We start from the raw sequence: 15,063 nt of genomic DNA, 5'->3' as shown, positions 1-15,063 counted from the left end.
AGTGGTACCGGTGACTAGGCAATGAGCACTTATCTAGCATTTACAGTGACCTTTGCATTGGCCTATGTGCTAGCACAGATCAATTGAGTTATTCTTCAAAGTAACCCTTTGAGGCAGGTACTATTGTTGTTCTCATTTTATGGATGAGCTCACCAAGGCACTGGGGGCAAGTCACTTACCCGGCAGGGCTCTTGCCGGGACTCTGGCAGAACATCTCCAGGCTGTGCTCTGAACTGCGAAGCCAAAAGCTTTTTGATGCAGACCTTCTCAAGGATTAATTACTTCTACCTCTCTGAACCTAAAAGCTAGAAGTCAATGGATTCAGCTCCCCATATCTTGGCCAGGGCTTCCACATTTCTTCCTATATCCCCAGGCTGCCTCCTGAGATTGCTGTTTTCTTTTATTTTTTTCTTTGTGGTTCCATTGTTTTCCCCACTTGCTTATATTACACGTCCTTGGAATAAAACTCATGGTTTAGAGAGATTCTCATAGAGAATAAGCGTTAAAAAAGAAGATGCAGTACAATGGAACTCTGTTTTGTTTTGTCTTGGTTTATAGCTAATGGCAGGTGAGCTTAGAAGGATAAGGGTCTCTACTGCTAGCAGTGTTGGGCACACAGTGAGGACAGTAGGTGCCCCCTGAGCTCAGTGACAGCAGACTGTGCTCTTAACCTTGATTGGGCTATCATGCAAATTTACTGAGCTTTGGCCACACATTCTAAGTGTCTGCTTCTGAAGAGCTTAGAACCTGAATCCAGAGAAACCAAGGTGTGACATTGATCACTGCTTAGTCATGAGAAAGATGAGTATAGAATTGGCTTCTTATTCCTAAACTAAAACTTCGTACCATGTGTTCCCTCTTCATTAAATATTTCCTGAATATGGGATCCCTGAAGTCTCATCTTTAAAGAGCCCTCTTGTCCTCTGAATTAGTTACCTTTTATCCCTAATCTTGCTTCTCTGCATATCAGGCATTATATGTGCCTAGGTAATGTTGTGAACTCTCTCCTAAACAGACCAGAGTTGGGTGAGGGAGAAGGGAGGATCTTGGGGCCAATGGTCGCAAAGCAGCTAGTGAGAGATCCGAAGACAGAGAGTCTGTGCCTAGATCAGTCTGAAGAACATAGTAGGCACTCAGTTCCCAGCCTTTCATCTTGATCTAGTGAGTTTAGTGCAGATATTGTAATTCACCAGGCAAACCCACTATGAGCTAACCAGCCACTATTTTCCATTTGCCATGTGAAATGGAAGCCTTGAAAGCCAGAACAACATCTATGTTGTGATAAGAACACCATCAACATTGTACCTGGCTGTGATATAAAAGTTACTTTTTAAAGAAAAAATAAAATTAAAAAGAACATCATCAATGCATTCAAATTTTAGTAAGAATATTTTATAAAGCAAATGCAATTATATCAGAAGTAACGAATATAGGTACAGCAAAATGTAATACTTGGGTATTATATTAAAAGTCATAAAATATCTTTTGGCACAGCCTTTCCCGTTCCAACTCATTGTTTCAAAGAGAATAGACCCTGTGCCTTTGGCTTTGCATGAAGGGTTTTTTTTTTAATTCACAGAAAGGAACACAGTGTACCCACTTTGTACATGCTAGCAATAGATTTCCATTTTAATAAGGTCTGTTCACATAGAGGAGTTTGTGTTTTCAAGTTGGTAAAAGCAGGATTCCATCTCTACCACATACAGTAGTTAAAACACAAGGGCAGCCGGACACATTGGCTCACGTCTGTAATCCCAACACTTTGGGAGGCCGAGGCGGATGGATCACCTGACTTCGGAAGTTCAAGACCAGCCTGGCCAACATGGTAAAACCCGTCTCTACTAAAAATACAAAAATTTGCTGAGCATGGTGGTGTGCACCTGTAATTTCAACTACTCGGGAGACTGAGGCAGGAGAATCGCTTGAACCTGGGAGGGGGAGGTTGCAGTCAGCTGAGATCACACCCCATTGCACGCCAGCCTGGATGACAAAAGTGAAACTCTGTCTCAAAACAAAAACAAAAAACAACACAAGGGTGTAAAAACATGTTTGAACATGTTTGTGTCCTATAGTTGTCCAGTTGGCACTAATTGTGCTACTCTGCCAGTTTCCGTAGGGATCAGGTAAGGGTGCAGCCTGATGTGTTAAAAACAAAACATGGGTTTTGGCCATAGGATGTCAAGCAAATTACTTAATAACTCTAAGCCTCAATTTCTTCGTATCTGAATGAGAATAGTAATTGCCACTTCCTAGGGTACATTGCTCCTAGAATGGGAAGTTAATAGAGGGATTTTTTATGTCTATTTTGTTCACAATGCATCTTTAATGCCCTGAGCAGGAGTATAGAAAGCATAGAGTTATTGGGAAGACCCCTTAAGAGAGCAGTAGCAGCTGCTTAACAAGAGCCTCCTTAGCAAATAGTATCTACTTTTATTTTGCCGACTGGAAAACAACTGGGTAAATAACCAGATCTTGGGCCAACACATTCAGGTCAAAAATCCTTGTGGTCAGTACAGGGTAGGAGGTCAGATGCTAGAAGCCAAGATCAAAATTGGGAACCTGAGTTATCCAAGTGGTAAGTCAGGCCAGCAGTCTGAAAATAACGCAAAAATAGGTCATGTGGGACCAAGGGAAAGCTTCTCCTTTGCCAATTGTTGAAAATTACTGAAAATAAGCCAATTAATAGGAGAAAAGGTATATAAATTTTATTAATGTATACCTGGGAGTCTTTAGCATAAAGACCCAAAGATGGAGCAGAAATTATCTATTGTTATGTTTAGGCTGAACAGAGTATTGACAGCCATGTGGAAATATGATTGGACAAAGAGCGTAGGTCCGATGGTAATAGACTAAACAGGGGAAACCCGGCAAGGCATGTCTGTCCAGATTCTCTTGGCCTCGCTGAGCTGCATTCCTTCCTTCTGGGTGTGGGACAAGACCATCTCTGAATGAGGTCTTAGGGCCTGCAATTAAACAAAATAGGTCAGATAACTTCTTTATGGCCAGCTTTTACACTGAAGACAGAGTCGGGGGAGTTAGAGTAGTATTTTTAGGTTTATAGCTGGCTTTGGGGAAAGGGAGCTCTGGTTTCTATGACCCACCTTGGGGAAGCAGGGTTCTAGTTTCTGTGGTTAGCCTTGGGGGAGAATGGGACTGAGCAACAAGAGGGAAGGTGAAGGTCAGAGAAAACCTTTTGCCTCTGAGGCTGCTTCTGAGGCCTTCATTCTGGGGAATTGTTTTGATTCCGAGCAGTGAGCAGATGCTACCATGTCTGGCCCATCTGGGGTTCCAAGTCCATGGGGTTCATGGGGCCAGTACTTGCTCCTGCAGCATGATTCCAAGGAGTGAAATGATTTGTCTTCTCTCCTCTGTTGCTGAGTTGAGTGGACCTGGGCCCATGGGTATAGCAGGAGGTACCTGGAACCAGCCACAGATTAGACCCACATGAGTGCAGCTGTAGGACTGTCACTGCTGAGACAAGCAACAAATACATGAAGATCCGGGGGTGTCCTGAGCATCCACTCCATTTGAACCAAGACGGCAGCTCGGTTCAAATATTTTAAACATTTGGAGGGGACTTTGTTTTCTCAGCCCCTGTTTAGTTTGTCATTTCACAAGTACCTTCACCAGTAGCAGACCAAGAGGGAAGGGAAGGACACGTGTTTCCCTAGAAGGTTTAATCATGATGCTCATGTAAGGATTCTGGATCACCTGCTCCCAAGTGCCTCTCCAAAGCAGAGAAAGAAGTTCTTTGGGCCTTGTGGCAGCTTTGGAATGCTGAGATTCTAGTGCTGTGGGTTGGTTTTTCTCTACCTGAGCCAAACATTCATTTAAAACTCTACTGTGTAGGGAAATTTTAACACTGATGCGATACTGGTTTATATAAAGGAATTGTAGATAATTTTACAGCTAATTTTATTTAATAATATGCTTGTTATATTTTAAGAGCTCTTTTCTTCAGTAGATATACACTGAAATATTTGTGGGTGATTTCATACAGTGTTGGATATATGTTTTTAATAAGCAGGGATTTGGAGGGGGAACATGGGTTGTGGAAGGGCACAACAAGATAGGCTGGAGTTGATCATTGTTGAAGTTAGATGATGATGGCTAGGGGCTCAATTGTACTACTCAAATCATGTATGTTAACAATTTTTCATAGTAGAAAAAACTATAATGGACATCAACAACCTCACATTTAGTACAAAATATAAGTGATTTGGCAGAACCAAGGAAGGACTTATGTAGCATGCTTTCACTAATTGAGGTGAGCATTTGAGATAAATTATTACATGCTTTTTAATTTAAAAAAATTTTTTAAATAAAAATTCATAGGTCATCTGCTTGAAATTCTGTATGTCACTGTGATTTATTCTCCCTGTCCCCACCCCAATGTAGCCTAATCTGGCTCCTGTTTTTCTAGGGATTAACGTTAAGGTTTTATTATTTTGTTTTGTTTTTAAGTTCTCCTGCCCTAATCATTGAGTTGATATATGCAATGCTTTCGGTTTTTTTCTCCTAAGAATGGGAATGGATACAAGCAACAGGAATGTCAGAGAAGCTGTGGGACTTGCCTTCATAATCTTCCTTGCTACTCTTTACATAAAGAAACCACAGACCAAATGAGAACAACAGATATCAAACAATATTTTGTGAAACTGTTGCATTTACTGTTCTCTGACCTGGTACAAAGACCACGTATCACTAGCTGGTGTTTTCTCCCACAAAGCACAGAGGACATTGGGGCAGTTATCAAATCAAAAGTTCCCAGTTGGCAACTCTTTTTGATGCCAAGGTCACCAGATACGGAAGAATTTTCACCTTCCGTGTTCTCTATTCTGACTAAATGCCTCTCATGACTGTATTGTTGAAGGACTTCAGAAGGTGGTGAGGGGGAAGGAGCCTTAAAGCCAAGTCTAAGAGAAAAGCCTCTGGTCATAGAGATAGCTTACAAAGCTGTGTGTGGCAGCTTTGAAAAGTGTGTGTAAGAGTGTGTGTGTGTGTGTGTGTGTTTGCGCGCATGCGCATGGGGGCACGTGCTCACACGCATGTGTGTATTTCTTCATATACATATTCGTTAAAGACCATCATCTGAACTATTAAGAGACAATCAAAGAGAAAAGAGGTCTTTGGTTGTGCTAGACCTTAGCATAGGTCAATGTATGCTCTAGAACAGAGACATGTCAAATAATGGAATTTTCTAGGAAATTAAATCTAAGACAGCGGTGGAATAATTATTTAAGGGCTTAGCATCATCAGAGAAATCGTTTGTATTTTCTTCTGGGTTGCTTTTGAGGATTGCTTTTTGTCAGAGGGAAGGGTATGTCTTTAGGGATAAAAGAATGATTGGAAATTTAAAATGTCTCAAGACTCATTCATATACCATTTAGGTCATCAGAAACCATGTCTGTTTACTAATGCTTGCTCAGTTAGTTATACTTGAAAGGAGCGTGTTTTTCCATGAATGTGAAACTTCATTTAGTGAAGGGTACCATGTTTGCTCCCATTACATCATCTAGCTTTTGTTCTAAAAAAGTAAATTTTATTGATAGATTATTCCTAAAAGGAAAAACTAAATGCAATGGTTGATGTAAAATTTGAGAGACTGACTTCTGAGTATAAAGGAGAATGGAAGAAAAGAAAAGCCAAGCTCCAGGGCCTCACCCGAGCTGAAGGAGCACAGCAGGGCTGGTTCTTTGTGGGTACATAGGACAGGGCAGCACCCCATCAGTGATTCTCAAGACATCACAACATGGGTACCCAGGGGCTTCTTCAGACCTCTCAGCCCACCACAAAGATTCAGACCCATGCAGAGGAGCACAGCACCCCTGCTCACCCCCTTGAGAACCACTATAGAAAATGAGGGTTGAAATAGGGACAATGGAGACCCAGCAATAAACGGATGATTTCAGGGGGCCAGAGAGCACCACGCCCCACTTGGCACGCACTCACCTTCCTCATGTGATGGAGGAACACCTGAACTAGGAAGAAAAGGCCACAGGCCTGTGTGTCAGGTGGACCTGCCCCCTGAGTTTAGTCATCCCTGATACCTGGGCTAATTCTTTTGGACCTCACTTTCCTCATCTGTGAAATGGAAGTAATAGTACCTTCATGGGGTTGTAAAGGAATTCAGTGCAATGATGTTTTCAAGCTTCAGGGCAGATGCTGGAACATACTAAGTGTTCAGTTATATCAGTGGCAGCTCCCTCTCCCCAAGTCCCCGGCATCTCAGTCTCACTGGGTTTTGCAGTGATATCATTGAGTGATATATGCAATTGTTGGGTCTTTGCATCCTCTCGGAAATACAGCACATGCTCCCGTGTCATATTATGCTCTTGCCAGGCCCAGCCTTGTTGGACATGTAGCCTTCTGTTTCTGTGCCAGGAGAGGCTGCCCTAAGGAGTATGCTGAGTCTGGGGGTGGGGGATGGAGATTGAACCCCCCTTTTCCCAGGGCAGAGCAGGACGTGAGGCTCACTTCCTGGTGTCTGCGATGTGCTCTTGGCTCAGCCACATGCCACCTCACACATCAGCTCCTCTTTACCTGCTTGGGGTTGTTACTTTTTAGCCCACCTCCTCTTCTTTTTTTGACCAGATCTTTTCATTTGAATCATCAATTCCTGACCCTCGTCTGGGAAAAACCCTGGCTGCTCATTCTCACCAGGGCCATCCATGCAAGACCACTCCCTCTTCACCACTGACTTACATTCAAATGAACCATATACTTTTGTGTTCCAGGCACACAAAAGTTTGGTTACTGACAGTGCCAGACTTTGCCTGTTTGGCTTACATAAAAGCAGTTGTCCGTCAGTGCACCTGGAAGGCTTGGTGGACTTGATGAAGTTCATGTTGTTCCTTCCAGCTGTATGCTGGCACTGATGGTGAGGGCTATTGGTATGCCCAGCTGCATGGCTGCATGCTGGTGCAGGCTGGGCTGACTGTGGACAAGCACCCCAAGAGCTGAGCTTCTTTCACATCTGCCTCATCATTGCCCTCTGAGTAACCTCAGATTTCTGTGTCCTTCACCCTTCAGGCCCCACAGTGGGGACAGTCCTACAGGGAGAGGAGTGAGCATGCTATTGATTTTCTTTTTTGCTTCATGTTGCTTTCATTTCATTTTAAATGTTGCTAAGCAACAGCTGAAGAGAAGGGCGCCTCTAAAACTTTTTTTAAAATTTTTGCTTGTTTTTATTTTCTGAGATGGGAATCTTGCTCTATTACCCAGGCTGCAGTATAGTGGTACAGTCATAGCTCCTCACTGCAACCCCCAACTACTGGACTCAAGCAGTCCTCCTGCCTCAGTCTCTCAGGTAGCTGAGATGACAGGTACACAACACCATGCCTAGCTAATTTTTTAAATCTTTTATTATTTATTATTATTAGGTTTTTGGTTTTTTTTTTTTTGTAGAGACAGGGTCTTGCTTTGTTACCCAGGCTGGTCTCAAACTCCTGGCATCAAGCAATTCTCTTGCCTTGTCCTCCCAAAATATAGGCATGAGCCACCATGCCCAGCCTAAACTTTAAACAAGTTCTTCAAAGGCTGGGTTCTCAAGTGTAAAACAGGGAGAGGTTGGCCAAAAGTGGGAGGTGCTATGACACTACCACATCAGCTTCTTAAGGATGATAGAAAGAACAAAATGAGATTTCATAGGAAAACTCTTTAAAATACAAGATCACATACACTCTTGTTCTTAGGTAAAATGAACTGAAATATGGCAGCTGTATTAGGGCATATTATTCTTGCTTTAACAAGAGCCAGACACCAAGAGAACCAAGACCAACAAGAACCACCTTCCCACTCAGTTCCCTGATTCACTGCTTTGACACCCAGAGCAGGAGCCCCAGGGCTACCCAACCCAGTGTAACTTCTTGTATGTTTTCCCCTTCCCAAGAAACAGGTGCATTTCACTAAACCTCTTGTTTTCTTTGCTGTCAAATATAGTTGCCCCCTACACTGAACTCAGGATTTCTGACACAGACCCAGTGGTGATGGCTGAGTTTCAAGTTTGGAGGGCAACTTTAGAAAAACAAAAGGGTATGTGTCCAAAGTCACTTATTGACAGGGAGACTTCCACAGCAATTATAATAGTATCTTCATGTTATAGTAATAACAGTAATTCTCTAATATGTTACTGTCAGCAATGTGACAAATTAAGTAACATCTCATAGAATATCATGGGATCTTTCAACACCTTCATGAGATAGATAAGGTCCAATTTGGGTTCCCCTAAAAGTAGATTCTTAGACAAGGCTTTGAGTGCAAGCAGTTTGTTTGGGAGTCATTCCTGGATGCCCTGATAAGAGAGTGAGGAAGTGAAATAGAAGAGGGAGGAAAACCAGTAACGAGTGTACGGGGAACCTGGGCTGCACCCCTCCTGTCCCCCAGAGAGACTGTGTGGAGCCTGCCTCAAGTCATTCCACCAACTCTTGTGACTTTCGGGCACTTTCCCCATCTGTCCTGCAGGGGTGTGCATTCTCCTCTAGGAGTTCCCCTGGCAGAGGCCAATAGGCAGCTAGTACAGAGGGGAGCTGAAGTCATCCTCTGAAATAGGCCGAGCAGGTGTGCGTGGGCACCCACCACATCCGCTGTGGCTGTGCTTCTCACAGGGACAGGTTCATAGGGGAAGAAACAGGCTCAGTGAGGTCCAATGCTTGCTCAGAGTCCACAGGACTCCATCCCCTGCCCTCTTTCCCCTCTACTACATTGCACCCTTTAAAGCCCTAGGGCAACCAGTATTTGGAGGCTAGAAACAGGACCAGCAGCAATGGCCTTGTCTGACAGTGTTTCTCACACAGGGGTCCTGCATGGCTGGCATGGCCTCTTTTTTAGAGGCAACAGAGCATGACAATTAAGATTCCTGAGCCAGACTTCTTGTGTTCCTATCCCAGAAGTTCTGTGGCCTTGGTTGGGCAAATTACTTAAATCTTCTGTGTCCTAGTTTCATTCTCTATTAAAATACTACCTATTTCATTATTGCTGATGTGAAGACCAATGAATTAATACATGTAAAGAGCTTACAGAATAAGGACCATCTAAGTGTTCACTGGTGGTGGTGCAATTGGGCACAGTGATGCTCTTTTTCCGTTTACTACTGTTTTCTTGGCTTTGGAGTTCATGTGAGCATTCATGTCTGATAGGGATCCACCAAGTTTAAACACCATTACATTTGGGATGATTTATGTAACACCTGACTTCACTGCATGCTGGTAAACTCCCTAAGGAAGGAGACTGCACTTGCCTTGCCCTTCCCGGCATCAGCAGCATGAATCAGTGAGGCTCCCAGCCTTTGGAGCTGCTCAGGAAATACACACTCAGTGAGGAGAGCACATCCTTCCCTAGGTTCCCCGGTGACACCAAAGCTCATATTACATAGCCGAGCCACCTGCTGCTGGTAGCAGTAGTGAAAGAAGAATTTAAAAGGCTGCACAAAAGATGTGCTTCTCCCAGAATTTTCTCTGTATTTATAGAACACTATTATAAGGCCCTCAAAAGCATTTTCAGCTGTGGCTCTATTCTTTAATCCCAAGTAGGATGAAATTGAAAGCTAAAATATGGAGTGTGACATTCTGATATGCACTATTAATATCCACCACTGATGATCAGTATTAGTGTTTTCTTGTGGATAACACTATATGCTAACAGGTGGACTACACTTAACATTTGTTTGACCTTGACACATTCTTAAAATGTGTCAGGGCCAAACTGAGGAGTCCTGTTTGACAGATGATGAATTCTCTTCCACTGGGGTGTACAGACTCCCCTGCAGCAGAAGTGACCTCGGCCAAGTCGCTTGTTCATAATTACCATATTTCTTTGATAAATATCAGAGGCACCCAGTAGTGGGAGGTGGGTGATGGCTCCACAGCTTGTGACTCAGTCACAGACTCAGCTTGTTGTAGGCTGAATTTTGTCTCCCTGGCCAAATTCCAATGTTAAAATCCTAACCCCCAGAATGTATTTGGAGATAGGGCCTTTAAAGAGGTAATTAAGATAAAGTGAAGTCCTATTCACAATAGCAAGGACATGGAATCAACCCAAATGCCCATCAATGATAGACTAGATAAAGAAAATGTGGCATATACACACCATGGAATACTACACAGCCATAAAAAGAAATGAGATGGTGTCCTTTGCAGGGACACGGATGGAGCTGGAACCCATTATCCTCAGCAAACTAATGCAGAAACAGAAAACCAAACACCTCATGTTCTCACTTACAAGTGGGAGCTGAACAATGAGAACACGTGGACACAGGGAGGAACAACACACACTGGGGCCTGTCAGGCCCAGGAGGGAGAGCATTTGGAAAAATAGCTAACGCATGCTGGGCTTACTAGGTGATGGGTTGACAGGTGCAGCAAACCACCATGGCACACTTTTACCTGTGTAACAAACCTACACATTCTGCACATGTACCCCAGAACTAAAAATTAAAAATAAATAAGTAAATAAATAAAATAAAAATAAATAAATAAATAAAAGATAAAGTGAAATCATATGGATGGGCATGCTTATAAGAAGAGGAAAATAAGGGCGGGTGCAGTGGCTCACACCTGTCATCTCAGCACTTTGGGAGGCTGAGGCAGGGGAATTGCTTGAACCCAGGAGGTGAAGGTTGCAGTTCTGAGAAGATGAATGTCTGCTGTTTAAGCCACTCCATTCTTGTACTTTGTTATGGCAGCCCTAGCAAACTGTTGCATGATTCCTTTCTTAGCAGGTGTGTGCAGAAACCACCTGAGGCTCCCTCAGCTCTATGAAATCTCAGCTTCCATTCTCTCAGCTGCTGCCATTAACCTGAGGAAATGCTTTTAGGGGTAAACGTATTTTTCTTGAGACAGAATTCAGCGTTTGCTGTACAGAACTGCATCTTGTATCTTCACCTCGTGCTCATACGTGCATGTGGATACACATCCTTTCCCCCACATGTCTGTGCTCTGCGCTGTTTTGTTTTGGTCTTACTTGCTTTGTTTTGTCTTGTTCTGTCTACTGTTTAGAAAAATGCCGAATCTCTGATTAGAAGGATCCTTTCAGGGCTTTGCCTCTAATGACCTAAATTGCTGAGTGTGCCGCAGTAGCAATGCATTCAGAATCAATGGACAGATAACTGCTATTTCTAGAAGCTTATACGGAGAATTGTGTCAATTCCGTGCAACCTTGGATGGTCTCAGCATTCATTATAGGACAGTCTTTCAGCAATCACAAAGCAAATTGTCTCTCTCACATGCCATGCAGCAGCTGTTGGCTCCCTTTTAAGGGAGCCACTGTTGTTCTAATTGACTCTTGCTGGAGTGATAGGGCTCAGTCATGGCTGGAGTGAATGAGCAGACTCAGGGTTAGCCTCAGGGGGTCTAAGCGTAGACTGATAGTTGCAAAAGTACAACAAGTACCAAAGAAGCCACAAGAAGTGAATGTTATCCCACCTTTTACAAATCATCGCACTGCTGCCCTTTCTTTGTTGCTTTTTTTTCTCACCCTACTGTCCCTTTATTACTTTGTCTTTGTTGCCAGAGCAAGCAAATCAAAGTATAAGACACCCTGTTTACACTTGAATTTCAATTAAAGGATATACAATTATTTTAGTATAAGGGTGTAGTAAACTCATTCTAAGTCAATTATTTGTTGTTTATCTGAAACTCAGATTTAACTGTGAATTCTGTATTTTATCTGGCAACCCTATCTCTGTCTCTGAACATGCTTTTTGAGAGGTTCATTGCAACCTCCGCCTCCCAGGTTCAAGTGATTCTTGTGCCTCAGCGTCCTGAGTAGCTGGAATTACAGGCACCCACCACCGTGCCCAGCTAATTTTTGTATATTTAGTAGAGGCAGGGTTTTGCCATGTTGGCCAGGCTGGTCTTGAACTTCTGACCTCAAGTGATCTTCCCGCCTCAACCTCCCAAAGTGCTGGAATTACAGGTGTGAACCACTGTGCCCAGACTAATAGTATTTTCTTTTAATAGTATTTTCTCCTTCTGCAAAGTTTTCCCAAACCCTTTATGTAGTACTTGGCTACTATAGATTTTTTTTTCTGATTTATAAGATGTCTGATTTATTTTTTGACAAAATAAACCAGAAAGCTCAGTGCAGGTGTCTACTAATTCAAGGAGAAGACACATTTTTTTGCATTGTGCTTTTGGTGTCTTTTTTAAGAAATCTACCTAATCCCAGTTCACAAAGATTTTTCTGTGTTCTCTTTTAAAGAAACACTATAGTTTCTCAGATATGTATGTAAATATGTAGATAGGACTATAAACATAGACACAGCTATCTCCCTCACAGGCTTTGCTAATCTGTCTTTTTACATTGTAAATCTACCCCACCCCACACACCTTCCACCTTCATTCATGCATACAGGAGTGTTTATACATATCTTTTTCATTTGTTCATGCTTTTGCATTCTGTCCCCTATTGTATATCTGCCTAATCTATCCTTTAAAACTTTGGTATTTCCCCCTAAACACTGGTCATATTTAATAAGTTTCCTTCTTACTTTAAAATTCTGAGAAATGAAAAACTTCAGGCCAGGCACAGTGTCTCACACCTGTAATCCCAGCACTTTGGGAGGCCAAGGCTGGAGGATTGCTTAGTCCAGGAGTTCAAGAATAGCCTGAGCAACAAAATGAATCTCATCTGTACCAAAAAAAAAATTAGCTGAGCATGGTGGCATGTCTGTTGTCCCAGCTGCACAGGAGTCTAAAGCAGAAGTCTATTGCCAGGGCAACAGAATCAGACCCTGTCTCAAAACAAAAACCAAACAAAACTTCCTAGTTACCTCTTTAAAAACTGAACTTGCATCTTTATTACCATTCTTATGTATTGGTTTATATTTATTTTACCTTGTCAGATCAATGGCTCGTAATAGAAAATGGGATCCTACCCTTAGACAGAAGGTTGGTGAGGTAGAATACATGTCATGGAAGAACCTTCTGGGCAACACAGAAATCTTAAGGAATAAATAGTTTTTCATTCTTGTCATTTTATTAGCAAAGCTTAAAATCCACCAGTCAATAGACACAAGTTACTCCCATGTCTGTTTTTTTTTTTTTGCAAATCACTATGCTAAGCTGCGGAAGACTCAAATCAGTGGAGCCTTATTTGTCTCTGCCCTCAGATGAAACATATGAAGAGATAAACAAGTAATATATATTCATTGTAGCAAAGAATGTAGTCTGAGGGGAAATTGAGTGATAAGAGACCTTGGTGATTAAGGGATCGAGTTAAAATGGCTGTCCTCCTCACCAGCACAGAGCAGGCAGTGCTGGGGCCCTCCCTGGGCACTCACACACCTTCCTAACCTTGCACCCTAACCACCTCCCTCACCTCTCCTCACCCTCAACCTGTGACATAGAGCAGTTCAACTTTGCTCCCCCGTAATCTGGCATTTCAGAAGATAAACTAAGTTGTTTCTCTTAAGAAGAATCATGGCAACATGTCCCCAATTCTTTTTGGAAAATATAAATCTATTAATTTATTTTTCTTGATTTTTACTTCATTATGCCCCAACTCATCCCACAAAAAGTTGGGACAGTGATTTAAAAAATTCTCCTCCTGCAAAGTTTTCCCAAACCCTTTGTGTAGTACTCGGCTACTACAGATTATTTTTTCTGGTTTATAAGATGTCTGATTTATTTTTTGACAAAGTAAACCAGAAAGCTCAGTGCATGTGTCTGCTAATTCAAGGAGAAGACACACTTTTCAGAGCTCCGCTTCCTGTGGCCCAGCTGCTATTGGCCATTGGTGTTACCTAGGGTTTCCACATTCTCCCACCTCCTACCCAGTGACTTTGCCCAGGGACGATGATGACTGTGGAGCTTTAACAGTATGATTTTCTTTAAACTATCCTGTGTAAACATTGAATATGTCTCTGTGTGTATATATGATTTAATTTTTAAATGGACTTTTTTAGAGCAGTTTTAGGTTCAGAGCAAAACTGAGCAGAGAGTACAGAGAGTTCCCGCACACCCACTGCCCCCACACACGCACAGCCTCTCCCACTGTGCACATCAAGACTTACATTCTGTATTTTTTAAAGATTCATCATCTTTAAAACCCTCCTTTCCATAGTTGTTGCAGCATGAACCTATTGTTACTCAAAATAAACAGACTGAATACCAGAGATTATTGGCATTTTAATGTGATTTCTTTAAAATACTTATGTATTAATTTTTTATGGTAAGTGTTTTGCAATCATTACATAGCCATATTTTCTCATATTACATAGCCAGATTTTCTGACAGTACAAGTATTTTTCGTTCTTAAAGTGAAATGGAATATACTAGAGATCAGAATAGTAGCTGACACATCAAAGGCAGTTGATGATGTTTGTTAAAGTACATTGATATTCTATTCCTCAAAGAGTCTTGTGACTTCCAGATGCTTCGTGGTCTTTAAATGGCTTCTCCCCTCACCCCACTCCCAGCAAGGCTCTAGCCTCTTCTGTAGGGTGTGGGTTAACTTCACCAGGGAGGCAGAGGCCCATCAGCACAAAAGGACAGTATATGGGGATATATCTTAAGTTCAGAGCAATGGCTGCATCAGCCCACGCCACTCTCATTACATATGGCCTCAATCAGCAGGCCTAATTTTAGGAGGTGCAAGACAAAAATACAGTCGAGAGAAGTGAACTAAAAATACACCCCTTCTTCTGTTACAACGCACTTCCTCAGAGTTGGTCTGTTCCATTAAGCAAAATTCTCTGCCTGTCATACTTGTCATAAAGACTTTCCGATGATGACTAAGAACAACGAAAGCCTACATTTTATTTTGATTCATTGCAGCTGTCATGACCTTCCATTTATTTCTGCTCCTTTTTAGAATGGCTGGCATTCACTTAAACAGATGCTACTGTATTTTTCAGGGAGGGTCTGAGGTGATCCCATTTTATTAATATACAAAGAGTGTCATTAAGGAGGGTATGTTGTATGAGTCACACTTCAAGTATACCAGCGAGCCCCTTCTGTGATTCTCATGACAAAAATACTTGCTTTTATTTTCAGCTCCCGCTGTATTTTTTTTGCATTGAAGAACCTATTTTATTTTAATGAAGTTTTCCAAGTGCTTATTATG

At 42.2% G+C, this 15,063-nt stretch overlaps 1 protein-coding gene across 2 annotated transcripts in view; it reads left to right on the top strand.

The window, feature by feature from the left end:
• Positions 1–15,063, top strand: part of WIPF3 (WAS/WASL interacting protein family member 3) — a 109,210-nt gene that overhangs the window by 43,477 nt on the left and 50,670 nt on the right. The gene's annotated exons all lie outside the window — the stretch shown is intronic.

The sequence above is a fragment of the Callithrix jacchus genome, chromosome 11, assembly GCF_049354715.1.
Source record: "Callithrix jacchus isolate 240 chromosome 11, calJac240_pri, whole genome shotgun sequence".
Classification (NCBI taxonomy): Eukaryota; Metazoa; Chordata; class Mammalia; order Primates; family Cebidae; genus Callithrix; species Callithrix jacchus.
This window is presented reverse-complemented; position numbering and strand designations above follow the sequence as displayed.